Below are 16,902 nucleotides of genomic sequence, written 5' to 3'. Positions count from 1 at the left end.
CCGAGGCTCAGGTCTATCATACCGGAGGAGGGAGTAACCAGGAAGAGATATTAAGGAATCAGAGACATCTTGAAGGAGGAAAGTCTCTGTTAAGCAGATCAAGTCTGGATTGTCAGAAGCAACCTGTATGGAGAGATCAGTCAGGTTTGAGCGAAGGCCCCGGATGTTTGAGGTCCATACCGCTAATGAAGAGAGAGGGGGAGCATCGGGTACAGGACAGGGGAGGGGAGGAGTAGGGTAAGATGAAGGATGAGAGGGGGAGGTAGGGAGAGCAGTTGATAGTGTGTCAGATGTTGCAGAAGAGTTCCAAGAAAGGGAAGGATGAGGAGGATGAAAGGTTTGATGGTGAAGGGATGAGGCACAGTGAGGGGTTGTTTGAGGGGGGGCAGAGGAAAGTAGAAGGTTTGGGGGGGTGGAGGTATGAGATAGAAGGGAGACGAAGTGGGGAGGAGGCAGCTTGGAGGAGGAGGGGGGAGGAGGGAGAATTGGAGAGGAATGGTATGGGGGGAGAATTGAATGGGAGGGATTGGGGGGGAGTTTTGAAGGGGAGGAGTGAGGGGGGAGTTTAGGAGGGGAGGGGCAAGGGGGGAGTTTTGGAGGGAAGGGGCAAGGGGGAAGTTTAGAAGTGGAGGGGCAAGGGGGGAGTTTAGGAGTGTAGGGGCAAGGGGGGGGATTTGGAGGGGAGGGGCAAGGGGGGAGATTAGGAGGGGAAGGGCAAGGGGGGAGATCAGGAGTGGAGGGGCAAGGGGGGGATTAGGAGGGGAGGGGCAAGGGGGGAGTTTAGGAGGGGAAGGGCAAGGGGGGAGTTCAGGAGTGGAGGAGCAAAGGGGGAGTTTAAGAGTGGAGGGGCAAGGGGGGAGTTTAGGAGTGTAGGTGCAAGGGGGGGGATTTGGATGGGAGGGGCAAGAGGGGAGTTTAGAAAGTGGATGATTAATGAAAGACGAACATTGATAACAAATTGGGTTTGTTGCGATTTTCAAGTTAGCAATCCGATTCAGAACGATGGAGGAGGGATGGAATGAATGTGAATTTAGACCATGTAGTGAGGGAGACGTATAAGATATTGAATTTCTTTTTTTTGAAGTGGAATGAGTTGGAGAGGAAATTGAGAAAAGCCTTTTAAATAGGAAGAAAAACAGCGTGTTGTAATATACCACTGAATAAAACACTGAAGGGGAAAGGTTAAACATATTTAAATAATATTTAAACAGAACTGTGAACAATCTTATATGCACAAAAATACCAATGGGGGGAGAGCCGAGAGGGACCACTACGAGTCACGTGAACACGGCAAACGGTGGATGGCAAGGAGATAATGGGGGCGGGGCGAACAGCACACCTGGACAGAAAATACAGGATGAGACAACAGTACACGTGGAGAAAAGAAAATAAATGTTTTTGTTTTTTTTGTTTTTTTGGGGGGGGGGGGGGGGTGGGGATTTAGAACGTTAGACAGAGTATTATGTTCGGGGTAGAAGGGAAAAAACCAAGAGCCAAGCAAAACACGCTTAAGTTAACAAAACACCGACGGGGGTACAACTACAAGGCCACACACGAGGAGCAGAACACGATTAATTAATTACGAGTTTCAGGAAATTCAAACCAAAACTAACTATAATCAAACAATATCGCATGGACGATAAAATAACAAGTTGAAATTTGACAATCTATCTGGGGAAATGGGGGAGAAACACGTGGTCGAAGAACGAATGAACGAATAAGAATGGATAAACGAATGAGCACAGAGAAGGTAATGTCTTTTCTTTCTTGCTTCCCTGAGTTGAGATTTACACAAGGAAGTAGGCTTTGGGGTGGAAAGACTGGGAAAACAGAGAACGAAAGTTATTGGATCACAAACGACAGACCGCCGAGAGAAAAACAAAGCCTCAAGGCCGCACAGTGTACACTGTACAAGGCCTCAAGACGACACGAATTAACACGATTTTCAATACAGGTATGAAAGATTTGCACCGAAAATCTTTGTTGGGACAATATACGTACATACACCATAAAATAAATACAGTTTTAACGAAAATACAAAATGGGAACAATTACTTAACTTCGATTTCGATGGAGAGCGTGTGGAGAAGAATATACCTGCATTGTACTGGTCTGCACAACAGAAGAACAATAAATGGCCGACGGTCCTTGAAGTATTGGATTCACTTTCATATCGAGTAACTTCACCTCTCGCCATTTGCTCACATCAGTCAAAAAGGATGTGCTGCCGACCTCACAAATCAGCAAAGTTATATATGAGTATAAGTGCTGATGTGAAGCTCAGTGTGCTGAGTCGTATCAAACAACATTGCCCCCTAGCGATTCGAGCAAAGAACTTGGGAATGAGGACTCAACTGGTACGAGCATGTGTTACGTGCAAGGACCGTCGACTATTTCTTGTTCTTCCGCCATTGCACGGCACCTGATTGCCAACCCCGGATGTGCAGACCAGTACAAGGACGCTTTTTATTCTTGCCCTGAATGAAAGAGCTCAAAAAAAAATAAAAGCACATTTCTTAACAACAAAGATATTGCAGCACATCTTCAGTTCATATTGGTAACCTAGTTAATTTCACATATTTAAAGTGCCGATATTTGGTTCATATTGGATTACAAAATTTCCCTGCCCGTGGATGGGGGACACCTCCTTCGCAGACCCTCTTCACTCGACCCCCTCTCAGACATTCCTTCCCCTCCCAAACCTTCCTAACCCTCCCAGACCCTTAATCCCCTCCCAGACCCTCAACCCATGCTCCCAAACCTCCACAACCGCATCTGCCCCACACTCCCATCCACCCCGACACCTCCCAGCCCCCAGCCCCACTCCCTTCTGCCGCATGTTATACCAGAGACCTCCCTGAAAACTGAAGCCCATACCATTACAAAGGCTCATGATGCAATCGTTACAAAGCTTGGCATTCTTCATACTTCAACTCATGGCATTACTCCCGCTTTCCCATTACTTCCGCATAATTTATTGTCTCCGAGGAACATTTCCGTGTTTCAGAGGGGAACAGACAGACAGTATAAGACTATTAATATTAAATACACTGCATGGAGTATTGTGAAAATCGAAAATCATCATATTTCTTAACATTCCTTTCTTTCACCCGCTTACCGCAAGCAGGTTGGTGGTCTTTCTGTCTTCTCCTGACTCCTCTCCGGCCTTGCTCCCCCAGCTCTATCTGTGCTCCATCCCCCAAATATTCCTTCAGGACGCACAAGATCTGCCTGCAACCCTCTTATGGTTAAACTGCCAAAATCAAGACTCTCTGCTCACCTTCACTCCTTTATTCCTCTTTTCTCCCGCCTCTGGAACAAACTCCCTCACTCTCTTCAATCCCACTCCTCCCTCCAGGTCTTTAAAACAGCTGTTCACCACCATCTCTTATCTTCCCCCATCCAAAACCTTGATCTTTTCTGCCCCCATTAAAACACCCCAAATCCACCTGTTTCAAGCTCCAACTTCATTCCTGAAATTCCTTGTAGTGGCAATGATATGTGTGGGAAAATGTCATGCTTGGTCAGGGTTGCCCACATGGTTCAGATGGCAGAGCACTGGTATGGTTTTCCAGAGGACCTGGGTTCAATTCCTGGTCTGGGCATGTAATCTTCCCACATATATCAATTTAAATATATATGTGTGTATATGTATATGTATATGTGTGTGGAGAATGGAGAAATAGTGTTCAACAGTCGAGGGTGCAAATTGACCCGATGGGTGTATAAAATATATATATATATATATACTCGGCTTCCCATCTACCAGCATTAGTTGTTGAATGTTAAACATTCCATGGTGAAAGTAGGTGAGCTATTGCCGACACCCTGAACCAATTATAATTCCTCCCATAACTTTAGTCGAATATCAGGCCTGCCCAGCTGGTTCTTGAAACACTTGGGCCAAGCTTTCCCTGTCCAACCCCACAAGAAGGAGGGAATAATTGTGGCCGTTAAAGAAGAAGAAGAAGTTGTTATGAAGAAGACTTTGGGGTTGTTTATGGCATAGTTATATCATAATGTGTATCAGAGTAAGTGTTTGTAAACCCAAATAGCATCAGCTAGAATAATGTGTATAGTTAGGTTAGCTGTAAGCCTTTATCCTCATGTCTGTCTCTTTCTCCCATCCGTTTAATCTTGCAATCATCCCCATTGTACTTTTATACATAAATCACACTCACCAATGGCTGGCCGTTCCACTTGTGTTACTAGTTTACTATGGAGTCTCGGACGCAGGTTTTATCACCATCACTGTGCCACGTGTGCTGCCTCACACAACCGGGACATCAAAAGCACATGTGCAAGACTCGTGCAGCAGGGACCAGGAGAACTGGCGAAATTAGGCCACGATCGTGAGCAGATAGTAAGACACCAGGCCGAGACAGTAGGAGGTTGAGATCATAAGAGATACAACTAGGATGCCCAGCCAGCGAATCAGAGCTATGGTCTCTTCTTCCCTCGCTGAGCTGAGACACACAGTCGAGACCATCATGTCACTCTTACAGCTGGGACCATCAAACCTCTCCTCTCACATTAATATCCCAGGGCTCGCACAGACTAGGGTGACACCAGATTGGTATAGGTACCCGCGAGCGGGCCCTGTATTACGTCATTGGCACTTCGGGAAAGACACACACACACACACCTACACCACTGTCATTCTCTTTCGTCATGTGTGTGTTCCGGAATGTGTCTGACCTGAGTTAAATATGTGTTAACAATAACCGAGATACTAATATGACTCTACTGCAAAGTAAAGCCGCAATGAGCCGGCGAAGCCAAAGCCAAAGAATCCAGCAAAATCTGGCTTTTCAACATAATACGTACGCGTTCATTCACAACACCGGCTTCGCCGGCTGTAAAATATTTTACAACGTCACTCAACAAAGTCACTCCTTCATGTCTCAAAGTATTTTAATTACAAATTAGAGGTGCATAAGATTGTGAATCAACCAAAGACGGGTGAAACAAACTCATATTGAACTTTTTCGCAATTGTTTATGCATACTTCCGCATCCGCAAGATGGCGGCCTCCATGGAGCGATTTGGTGCGTCAAAGCTTCGAAATTCTTAAAGGATCCAGCAAAATCTGGCTTTTCAACATAATACGTACGCGTTCATTCACAACACCGGCTTCGCCGGCTATTACAGCCATGCAAGGACACTGTCTGGTTATCTCTGTCTTGTGATAGCATTTTACTTCCTGTGTCCCCATCCCAGTATTTATTTATTAAACCTGTTTACCTTTAAAAGAGTTGCTGTGTATCTTGAGCCATGTTTACACCCTCCAGCGGAATTAAATTCCCCCCAGTTAAGCCAACCGCACACGTACGCTCAAATGGCCGCGTGGTGAAATTAATAAAACAACCGGGTGATATTTCATTTATTTAAATAAACGTTAGGATTCTGCAATCAATGTCGTGGTCTTGGTGGCAATGAGTTCAGGAATGAGGAACTAGGCCAATAATATTTCAGACACTTTTCTTGCATTGTTGATAGCAGACTGAGGCTCGATTTGGATGTAGAATGAGGTCTTCGTTGTTGCAGTTTCTCCGTGGCAATTCCTGCTTCCTCTGCAGATTCGGATTATGCTGTCCTACGCAAGCAACAGCTTCCCAGTTATCGACAGAAATCAAACCATTATCAAGGTGTCATATGATGACGTCATTGTACTGTCATCTTTGTTCACCCAGGGATATAATTCGACATCTTATTTGGATGTAGAGTCCAACTTTCAGCAGTCTATAGTCTTCTTTACGGAAATGTGAATAGCCTAATCCTTACAGTTTATTAATGTACGAATGTCGAATGTTCCAGCAAATATCCCACAACACTTTCAACAACTCGTCGAAGATGTTTGGTTGCTGTTTGACTTTCTCAGTATCAGCACAACCCCACATAGTCTCAGTGATGATCATATCAGGACTTTGTGCAGGCCAAGGCATCTTTGGGAGTGCCCCATCAGCTTCTTTACATTCCAGATATTTTTCACCACATGTGCTGTATGTTTGGGGTCATTGACAATTTGGAAGATGAATCTCCAGGCAATGACATTTGCTCCCTGGGGAATGGCCTCTCTGTACCTGTCAATGAACATACCTTCAATTTTATTTGAATCTCCCACATCCCTTAGCTGAGATGCATCCTCCCCATTTGTATTGATGCACCCCCATGATTCACAGTATCTGGTGTACAATGACTTGTTCCGCTCCCTGGTCCACCGTCGCACAAACTGCCCTTGATTTTGCCAATCATTTCAAAATTGGACTCATCTATAAAGAGTACCTTCTGTTCCATGTTTCATCATCCCACCGTTTCATTTCTGCTGCTCATTTCAGCCTTTTTATTTGCTTGTCTCTCCTCAGCAACACATCCATTGATGCCACTTTGCGCACATGTGTGTCTTGCTGTTCTTGAAGAAATGTTATCACCCGTACTTTCTGCTAAATCATTCAAAATATCTCCATTGTATTATCCTCTATCACATAGAGAATACACCCTGGGGTACTTAATGTCATCTTTGGAGAGTTTGGGCTTTCTTCCTCGACCGCTTCTATTCCCAACAATATCAGTTTAATGGATCCTCCTCAGAGTCTTGGACACAGCTCCTGCGGAAAACACGAAGTCGGGCTGCAATCTGCTACATGGAGTGGGATTCAGGAACTACCATTTTGATTTATGCTAGTCATGTGATAGATACTTCATTCTCAAGAGCCATAGTATTCACCACATATTATCCAAACTACAATGATATCACCACTTTTAATTGTATCGTCCTTCTGCCGGTGTGGCACTTTCTGATTGCTTGTTTGACAACCAATCACATAATCAACATGTGACTGTACTATGGAGCATTTCATATTTACATGAGATTTGCATCTTATTCCCATTTTTTCCTCCGTTTCCATAATTATATTATTTAATTTTACTTTGTGCAGAATAGACTTCTGATTTTTACTTTGGAAAACAATCAGTGCTCAAAACTGAAACCCTCCATCAAATGCAAAAGCTTGAATATTGGACACAAAGGCACAAAAATGCATGCGCTGAAAATGGAAAAATGGAAAAAGAAAACGTAAAAAAAATGTGCGCGCACAAAAATGCGGAATATTGGACTCGAAGACACATAAATACGTGCGCTGAAAATGGGAAAATGGAAAAAGAAAACGTTAAAAAAAATGTGCGCGCACAAAAATGCAGAATATTGGACTCGAAGACACAAAAATGCGTGCGCTGAAAATGGGAAAATGGAAAAAGAAAACGTAAAAAAAAATGTGCGCGCACAAAAATGCGGAATATTGGACTCGAAGACACCTCACTTGTCTATTGTGATGTAATTTTAAACCACAGATTAATTTAAATCCACCAATCTTATTTACAGCTTTTGTGCATTTGAGCAAATCAAGTGCAACCTGCAAATGTGAATAATATTTTGTAAAGATTCAAATTCAGAGTTTCACTTTATTCCGACAGATACACCAATCGAAACAGGTTGAACATATTGCTCACATGCAAATACAGCACATACGACCATTGGGTTCTGATGCATTTTGTTTGTGGGAGGCGGTTAGGGAGGGAGGTTTCAAAATAGTTTTGAGAAAACAAATCACTGTTGTATATTACACCTGGTGTAACAGACAGACGTTATACAACACAGGACCTGACTTCAGACAAACACAGCCAGTGACTTTGAGGGATGAGACGTAACTTCCGGTGCACCTTGGATGCAGGCGACGCCATCTTGGCACGTCACTTTTCTCTTGGCAGTCAACTAAGGAGAAATACCCATGGGAAATACCTAGTCTACCGTTTAATTTAAATACAATACAGAACACCAACATATTACGGTTCAAAATGAAATATAATCACTCCTGCCCCTTCCCCCATTTTTACCTCCTGAAATGGTCTTGCTTATATGTTCAGTATCCTGAAGATCTACATCAAGGTTTCTGCGAGCAGAAAGCAAAGCGGGCAATTTCAAATTAATAATTTTTCAGTTTCCTTCCAGGGAAATCTTTCCCCCACCTTTCGCTTATCTTGATCCATTCAGAATCTCCCAAGAACGCATTTGGCACAAGAAGGTGGGTCTGATCTCATTTGCTCTGCCTCTTCCTCCATGCTCGATGGGAACACTTGGGTTTTGTGCTGTAACAGACTTAATTTTGTGCTGTAACAGTTAACCTGAAATTGCTGCACATGGTGTCGGCCATCTTGCCTTATTGGACACGGTGACCAATAACAGAGTGAAAGTTCTTTCACTGCTGGAAATGTACTTGGGAGATTTTTTTTCTTCTCGTATTCGCTCCATGCATGTGTGCCGCAGAAGTTCTCGAGCTCTCGTATCCATTGAAGAACATCCGCCATAACTGTACGCCGAGACTGTGTTGTTACAAGTTTACAACTATGATGAAGGCTGCATTCCGTTATTACTGCTTGGCTACACGTTGGACTCCTGGCATATCAGCCACTCCGCCACAAGTGAAACAAGCTCTCGGAACGACATGCTCACACAGTCACATTCCAAGAGTCCAAGAAACGCCAACTTTTCATTTTCCAATGGATAAGTGCAAGATGTCTATAAAGTCCTTGTGCAAATTTTTAATTGTATAACTTGAGGTACACATGATAAAAAAAACATGCAAAAAAAATGGCATATGTAAGCATAATTCATAAAGTCTTTACACAATACATTTCAAATGTTTAGGAAGCAACATAATCGCCATCTTTCATAATACATTGTTAAATCCATTTTTGCAACTCGTTTAAAACATTCTGCAGTTGCTGCTTAGTAATCTTTATACACAACAACAGGCATTTTAAAGGCCATTTCCCCTGCTAGAGCGGGGGTTAGCCTTGCGGGTCCCCATGACAATCTTCTCCATTTTGCCCTATTTTCTGCATCTCCCCTTGTTAACCCCCTTGCCCGCATTTCTTCTTCCACCATCTTTGGCCAAGTCTTTCTCGGTCTTCCCCGTCCTCTACGTCCTTCTACATTCATTTCCATCACTCTTCTCAACCAGTCACTTTCATCCTTTCTCAACACATGACCAAACCATCTCAACCTGTTCCTCTTCACAGCATCCATCACAGGCTCTATTCCCATCATCTTTCGCAATTCATCATTTGTCTTCCTCTCTCTCAACGATACTCCGCACATCCACCGAACCATTCGCATTTCCACCCTTTCCAACCTTCGTTGCTGCTCTACGTTCATTACCCATGTCTCGCTCCCATAAATCATAACACTTCTCACACATGCAGCATACACCTTTCTCTTCAGCTTCAACGACACTCCCCTCATCATCAGCACGCCACCCAGTTCCCGAAACGTCTTCCATGCACATCTCACTCCAGCAACCGTTGCCGAGTCTGATCCACCTTCTCCATTCAGCATGTCTCCGAGGTAGCAAAATGTTTTCACACCTTCCAGCTTCATGCCGTCTCCAAGATCCAACTCAACATTTCCGCCATCTGCGGCTCCCCTGTGCACACCTTACACTTGAATCTTTATATAATGGAGCTAATGTAGGTAAGTAAGTATTTCCACTCTATCCATTGGTTGGACAGCTGGCTTGATGCCACCCACAAATGGTAACCTGAAATAGATTATACGTCCACCATTTTGGAAGCCTAAGCTTTGTAAACCATTTGCAAACCTAAAATATCTTCGGAAGTGTCATTCACAATCGCTATGGCTTCCCATTAAGATTTCCGTTCAGTGTAAAACAACCGAAGCGGCTGTTAAAAGGATCACCAAATATCGAAAGGTTGGAGTCGATAGGCACCATGGACCTTGTGAAGGTGACAGTATGTAGAGGCCTTGGGCTTCAGGCCTCTGGTGTCAGCCAATAGAACAGTACAATTGGAATTATCTGAGCTATACAAGTTATAACCATGATGTATTATATATGCACATAGGCAGTAGGCATGTTTTTTCTTTCATGTCTATAACCCGGATTATTTTATTTTCGGGAGCGATCGAGGCAGCGGTCTGTTGCCTATACACCGACCAAATAAATGGATGCATCAGAAGAATTTGTTGCACGCATGGAACAAGATCGCCCATCGGGCAGGTACTCTGATAGTTTCATGAATTGCATTTGAGATTTTAGCGGTGAAAGGGGTTTTGGGATCCAATGAAAGGGGTTTTGATGAGTAAACAACATTTTTACTTCGCCCCAGGAACTGCAGTCCAATCGAGACAGGTCAGGCCAACAAGGTAGCTAGCAATATTGGTCCACGTCTACAGATCCACTTGTCTGAGAAGACATCAGAACCGTCGCACATTCGAAACATAGTGGCAGGGAGACAAAGTTCCTTGTCTTGTTTGCTAGTACAAAGTTATACACTACATGCCCAAAAATATGTGGACACCCCTTCTAATTAGTAGATAAGGCTGTTTCAGCCACACCCGTTGCTGACAGGTATATATAATTATCAAGCACACACTCATGCAATCTCCAAATACAAACATTGGCAGTAGAACGGGCCGTACTGAAGAGCTCAGTGACTTTCAACGTGGCACCGTCATAGGATGCCACCTTTCTAACAAGTCAGTTCGTCAAATTTATACCCTGCTAGAGCTGCCCCGGTCAACTGTAAGTGCTGTTATTGTGAAGTGGAAACGTCTAGGAGCAACAACACCTCAGCCACGAAGTGGTAGGCCACACAAGCTCACAGAACGGGGCCGCTGAGTGCATAGTGCGTAAAAATAGTCTGTTCTCGGTTGCAACACTCACTACCGAGTTCCAAACTGCCTCTGGAAGCAACGTCAGTACAACAACTGTTCGTCGGGAGCTTCATGAAATGGGTTTCCATTGCCGAGCAGCCGCACACAAGCCTAAGATCACCATGTGCAATGCCAATCGTCGGCTGGAGTGGTGTAAAGCTCGCCGCCATTGGACTCTGGAACAGTGGAAACACATTCCCTGGAGTGATGAATTGCACTTCACAATCTAGCAGTCCGACGGACGAATCTGGGTTTGGTGGATGCCAGGAGAACGCTACCTGCCCAAATGCATAGTGCCAACTGTAAAGTTTGGTGGAGGAGGAATAATGGTCTGGGCTGTTTTTTATGGTTCAGGCTAGGCCCCTTCGTTCCAGTGAAGGGAAATCTTAACACTACAGCATACAATGACATTCTAGACGATTGTGTGCTTCCAACTTTGTGGAAACAGTTTTGGGAAGGCCCTTTCCTGTTTCAGCATGACAATACCCCCGTGCACAAAGCGAGGTCCATATAGAAATGGTTTGTCGAGATTGGTGTTGAAGAACTTGACTGGCCTGCACAGAGCCCTGACCGCAACCCCATCGAACACCTTTGGAATGAATTGGAATGCCGACTGCGAGCCAGGCCCAATCGCCCAACATCATGCCCGACCTCACTAATGCTCTTGTGGCTGAATGGAAGCAAATCTCCGCAGCAATGTTCCAACATCTAGTGGAAAGCCTTCCCAGAAGAGTGGAGGCTGTTATAGCAGCGAAAGTTCCATTTATAGATTAATTATACTTCAATGTTTCATTTATAGTTTGTTTCTATCATGTGAACATCTAAAGTTGTAAAAGTTCAAAGTTGCACAAGGACTTCATGGACAACTTGTGATGTATGGGAATATCTTCCAAATTGAGCTCACCAGGTGGCCTAGGCCCTAGAGGTACACACACTCACCTCATATCCATCTAGCCTGGGTTTGAATCCCAATCCCGCTATATACTGTCATCCCGGTGTTTCACAGGCAGGGTGATTCATCAAAGTGTGTGCCGTCCCTCTGATGGACGTTAAGCTGGTTGTCCAGTCTGCCAGCATTAGTTGGCGGACGTTGAAGATCTCACGGTGTCGTTCGCGAAGAGTAGGCGAGCTATCGCCGGCACCCTGAACAAATTACAAATTTCTGCCCCAACCTTAGTCGAACATCAGGCCTCGCCAGCTGGTTCGTGAAAGACTTGGGCCAAACACTTCCCCTGGCCAACCCCACAAGAACGTGGAAATAATTGTGGCTGTTAAAGTAGAAGAATACTTTCTGAATTAGATATACTGTACTTGTACAATGTGTTTGCATTCTGCAAGCAGATAAATAGATAAATTCGATGAAGAATGAATGAGCAGTCTGAGCTTTTTGTTTATGTACAGTCCAAGCTCCGCCTCTTTCCCGGATGAGCGAATGACATGCCACCAGCACAATCCAAGCTCCGCCTCCTCTCCCGAACGAGCAAGCAGCACCCACGAGTACAATCCAAGCTCCGCCTCTTCTCCCGGTCGAAGGAGCGAGGCTCCACGGCCACCTTTGTTTATGGATATTTTCATTTATGGACAGTCTTGAGATTTTTGTTTCTGGAATGATGCCCCAAATTACTTGAATATGCAAAATTTCAATTTTGAAGCCGACTGAAGAAGTACTAAACATTTATATGAGCGAGTGGCTACAAAGAGCTTTATATACCTTATATAGTATATGTAAATGAGGATATGACATATGAGCCTTATATATATATATATATTTATATATGATATGGTGAAGGATTTCCAAGTCGGTGTTCCTTGGACTCATGTGAATGTCTCGTTCCGAGACCTGTAAATCTTGTTATGCCTGTGATGATGTTATTAATGGCCGTGCTTTGCTCTTGGGATATCATGTGGGATGTTGAGAAGGGTCTCTATGGAATGCCGCCCCTGCCAAATTGCAGGTCTATTTCTGCTACTGTTGAGTGTTACATGACCCATGTTGAGGATCCATCGCATCAGGTGGCCGGGTGCCATCTTGGTCGCAGCTGTGCTTAACGAAAATGCTTTTAAGTTTTGGGTGAGATGGTATTTTTCGTAGCGTTATTCCACTGGAGACCATTTTTGCACACCTCCAAGAATCCCACAAACAACCTCATGGTATTTCTTATCCGGTGTACCTTTGAGCTAGTACTACTGTTGTGTGGACTCCGCCAAGAGAAGAAATGAAGAGATTTTTTAAAGTTCTCTGACCTTCTGCTCATGTTTGGGTGGGTTTTTTGTAAACAAGGTCGAGGCTCATGGAAGAGCATGGTAATTCATTGGGGGTACAAAAGTTGCATTCTGACATCTCGTCCACCAGACGAAAGTACACCTGAGGTTCAGGCCAGGTCGGAATGCTCATGGATTCCAGTTTGGATGTTGAGTCATCATCATCAATAAAAACGAACATAACACGGATGCAAAGTTTTCGCCAAAAATAGTGATCCCATGAAATCCCATTCCGTCATATTATAGTCCTAAATGAAAGACGCACTCTCATTATTATTCGTCGGAGGCCATTTTGACGGATCGACTGTCCTCAAGCAATGGCTGCCGCGCATCTTTCCCTGACCTTCCTTCACTCGACTCCTCATCGTCTTGACTCATCCTCCTTCATTTTAAGGAATGTGCGAACGGCATCGAATTGAAGGAACGTTTTGCTTGCGTCGTCAGTTTGAATGAATGGGAGCAAAACTACTTTTGTTGTTGTTGTGAGCAAGTCACGTGACAAACAATGGAGGCCTTCGGCGAGGAGGCTCTTTATCCTGACCCTGAGGTCCAATTCGAGACAAATGGTTGAGAGTGAATATCCTTGACAGGTTGTTAATCCACATGGAATGCTCTTCCTTGAAAGGAGGTTTAAACAAGTCTGTAGAGACGACGTTTCAACGTAAAAAAAAGGACACCAGGCAATGTCGTCTACATCCTGGCTTTGGGTCTTATGTAATGCTACGCGTAGGCCTAAGTTGGGGCGACCTTATGTCACACACGAACAACCTTAACTTCCTGCGCTGGTGAAAGATTCTATTGGGGGTAGAATCTTCGATTTGTGGCTGAAAGATCTTTCGGGTCCACATTGCGGATAGGCCGCACAAGTCGATGGCCTACTTTTTGGCTCAGGCCAAAACAACATGGCGTCACACCAGGGATCTTCCACCGAACCTGTAATTCTGAAGACCACTGCTGGTGACAACATGTTTGTCCAACACCACCGTGGTTAAATGGGAGCGACACGCAGGCCTTCTCCCCAGGAGGCGCCATAAATCAGGCTCGTGGACAGCGGCCACGCAGTCTTGGAATGTTGGTGTGCGGGCGGAGGTAACACCCAACACTGCAGCGAACAGCCCTCTCGAGTGTCCTTGTCGTCATTTAGGATCCTGAAAGCCCTCCCAGCCCCTTCTCAGAGAGCCTGTTGCAGATCGCTATCTCCCATTGGTCGGATTTCACGGTTCATATTAAGACAGGTCATGCACGTGTGGACATGCCCGCCATGTGCATTTGGAAAAGCCTCACCTGTCTCGTTATCCTATCTACAATCACGTGGTGCTCATCAGTCATCTTGTACGTCGACCGATCTTCAGTGTACCAATTTACAAAACCTACATGCATCCACATTTTTTTTGTCCAATTGCTCCATAGGTACTCATCTGTAACGGTAATGGTGTGTACGTCCCACATTCGGGATCATCTACTTATTACCTACGCAAATATGATGAATAATTGCCTTTCGCAAGTAAATTAATCAAGACAACACATTTCTCTTAAAACATTTTTTTTATCTGTCTTGTAGATTTATCACATGGAGATGAGATAGATATTGATAGGAGACATCAGTGTATGTCAATATGAATCACAAGGCAGACAATGGACACAATCAAATAGGATTGGAACATCAGGAGGGGCTGGCAGAATGGCATGGAGGTACGCACACTTACCTTTCAGTCCGTCCAGCTTGGGTTCGAATCCCGACTCAGCTATAAACTGTCATCCTGGTATTTCACAGGCAGGGTGATTCATCAATGGGTGTGCTGTCCCTCGGATGGACGGTAAACTGGGCGTCCCGTCCCCTGCATTAGTTGGTGGACGTTACACATCCCATGGTGTCCTTCATGAAGAGTAGGCGAGCCATCGCCGGCACCATGAATAAATTACAAATACCTGTCCGAACATACAGGGGGCACTGCATCAGTGGAGCTACAGGGGGCACTGCATCAGTGGAGCTACAGGGGGCACTACATCAGTGGAGCTACAGGGGGAACTGCATCAGTGGAGCTACAGGGGGCACTACATCAGTGGAGCTACAGGGGGAACTGCATCAGTGGAGCTACAGGGGGCACTACATCAGTGGAGCTACAGGGGGAACTGCATCAGTGGAGCTTCAGAGGGCACTGCATCAGTGGAGCTACAGGGGGAACTGCATCAGTGGAGCTTCAGAGGGCACTGCATCAGTGGAGCTACAGGGGGCACTGCACCAGCTGAGGTACAGGGGGAACTGCACCAGCGGCTACATACCTGTCCTCAGATAAATGATGCGACGCTGCAGCCTTGTACTGCATAGAGAAGAATAATGATAAACATAGGGACAATACCCCAGGTGCTCACCTGGTAGAATAAATAGTATACTGCACCGACTAAGGGTATTTTAAACCAATTTCAATGGTTGCTTTAAGACAGGGCAGCATGTAGAATCATACTAACATAATCATAAGACTTCAAAGAAAAAGATACCTATTTTGGGGGGCAATCCCCCCCGTAAACCCCGAAATGGGGAGATTTTTTAAATGCCGTGAACAAACGTTGGTCACAACACAACAAATATCATTTGTGCCAAATTTGGTCGCAATCCCATCAGCGGTTTCGGAGAAGAAGTTTGAAGTGTTTATGGTCTGACGGACAACGCGCCATCGCACAAGCTCCCCTGAACTTCGTTCCAAATGAGCTGATAATAAAGATCTCAGAATGATGATCTGAGTGCTTAGATGGTCACGTGATGTTCATTTTCAACACCATCTTGGAGAGTTGGAATATAACCCACAATTTTAATTGGACAGACCATGTGACGGTGTTCGCTTGATCACATCACACAACAAGATGGCGGCCGAACCGCGTGACCGATGACGTCATCATTTTTTTTTTCTCCACCAATTTATCACGAGATGACGCTCAAGAATTTCATCTTCATCAGATGAAGTTTTGTACTTGTCGAATTATGACGTCATAATGGAGGGAACCTATGACATCATCATTACCATATTTTATTCCCCATGGAGAGTTCTTTACAATGAGCCATGTCTCAATTATTTATATGCAGCGTTTTCGGAGATAGAGAGGTGCAAGGTTTTTCTGTTTTTCCAAGATGGCGCCAATACCACGTGACCTATGACGTCCAAATTATCATTTTAAAATTATACAGGTGGAGGTGCACCTATGGCGAAAATTTCCTGTCAATCGGACCAAGGGTTGCAGAGAAAACCATATTTATTCTGTGCGGAAAAACAAACAGACAGACAAATGAAAAATCGGTCAGAGACCGAGGACTTGCTGGAATGTACTTTTTTTATCAGCCATTTTGGATCAAAATAATAATACATAAGGACATGGGTTGAATCCTTGCTTGAGAAAATGCCAACCCACTCCCCGCCATCACGGTCGTCTCTCCAACTCGTAATCCCACGAGATATGCAGAAAGGACGACCCAAAACCAATTATCTTCTTTTTGATTCGTATATAAACATCATTAAAAGTAAATAATTACCGCTACCAAAGATCAAGCGACGTGGGTTTAATCTCTACATGAGAGAATTACACATAGCTATTTGGGTGGTGTATAAGCTAACAGATCGCTGTCTCCATCGATCTTGCCAAGGCCGTAACACCTATCGGCTCAAAATCCTTTTAACTGTTGACGGTAGTTTTTACAATGAAGGAAACACGTATTAGTCAGGTTCACTATGTTAACAAATATAATTTCGTTCAAAATTTTGGTAGATTAGCAAAACTACACATTTTTGGAATATTCATAGCATGAGGAATCCAAAAATTAATGTTTACATTTGCGTAGACACCTTTGCGAAAATGACACTCAGGACAGTGATGAAGATAGTCAGGTTCACTATGTTAACAAATATAATTTCGTCAAA

The 16,902-nt window shown here is 44.4% G+C and overlaps 1 protein-coding gene across 1 annotated transcript in view; it reads left to right on the top strand.

Annotated features, from left to right (window-relative positions):
- The window catches only part of LOC137426944 (RNA-binding protein Nova-1), a 133,921-nt gene extending 120,949 nt beyond the window's left edge, over nucleotides 1-12,972 (top strand). The window contains exon 5 of the mRNA XM_068115995.2: nucleotides 12,131-12,972. The gene's annotated coding sequence lies outside the window, so the exon portion shown is untranslated. The remainder of the gene's footprint in view (nucleotides 1-12,130) is intronic.
- The last annotated feature ends 3,930 nt before the right edge of the window (nucleotides 12,973-16,902 follow it).

Source organism: Myxine glutinosa, chromosome 5 (genome assembly GCF_964187855.1).
Source record: "Myxine glutinosa chromosome 5, kmMyxGlut1.1, whole genome shotgun sequence".
Classification (NCBI taxonomy): domain Eukaryota; kingdom Metazoa; phylum Chordata; class Myxini; order Myxiniformes; family Myxinidae; genus Myxine; species Myxine glutinosa.
The sequence above is the reverse complement of the archived record's forward strand: the minus strand, read 5'-3'. Positions and strand labels throughout refer to the sequence as shown.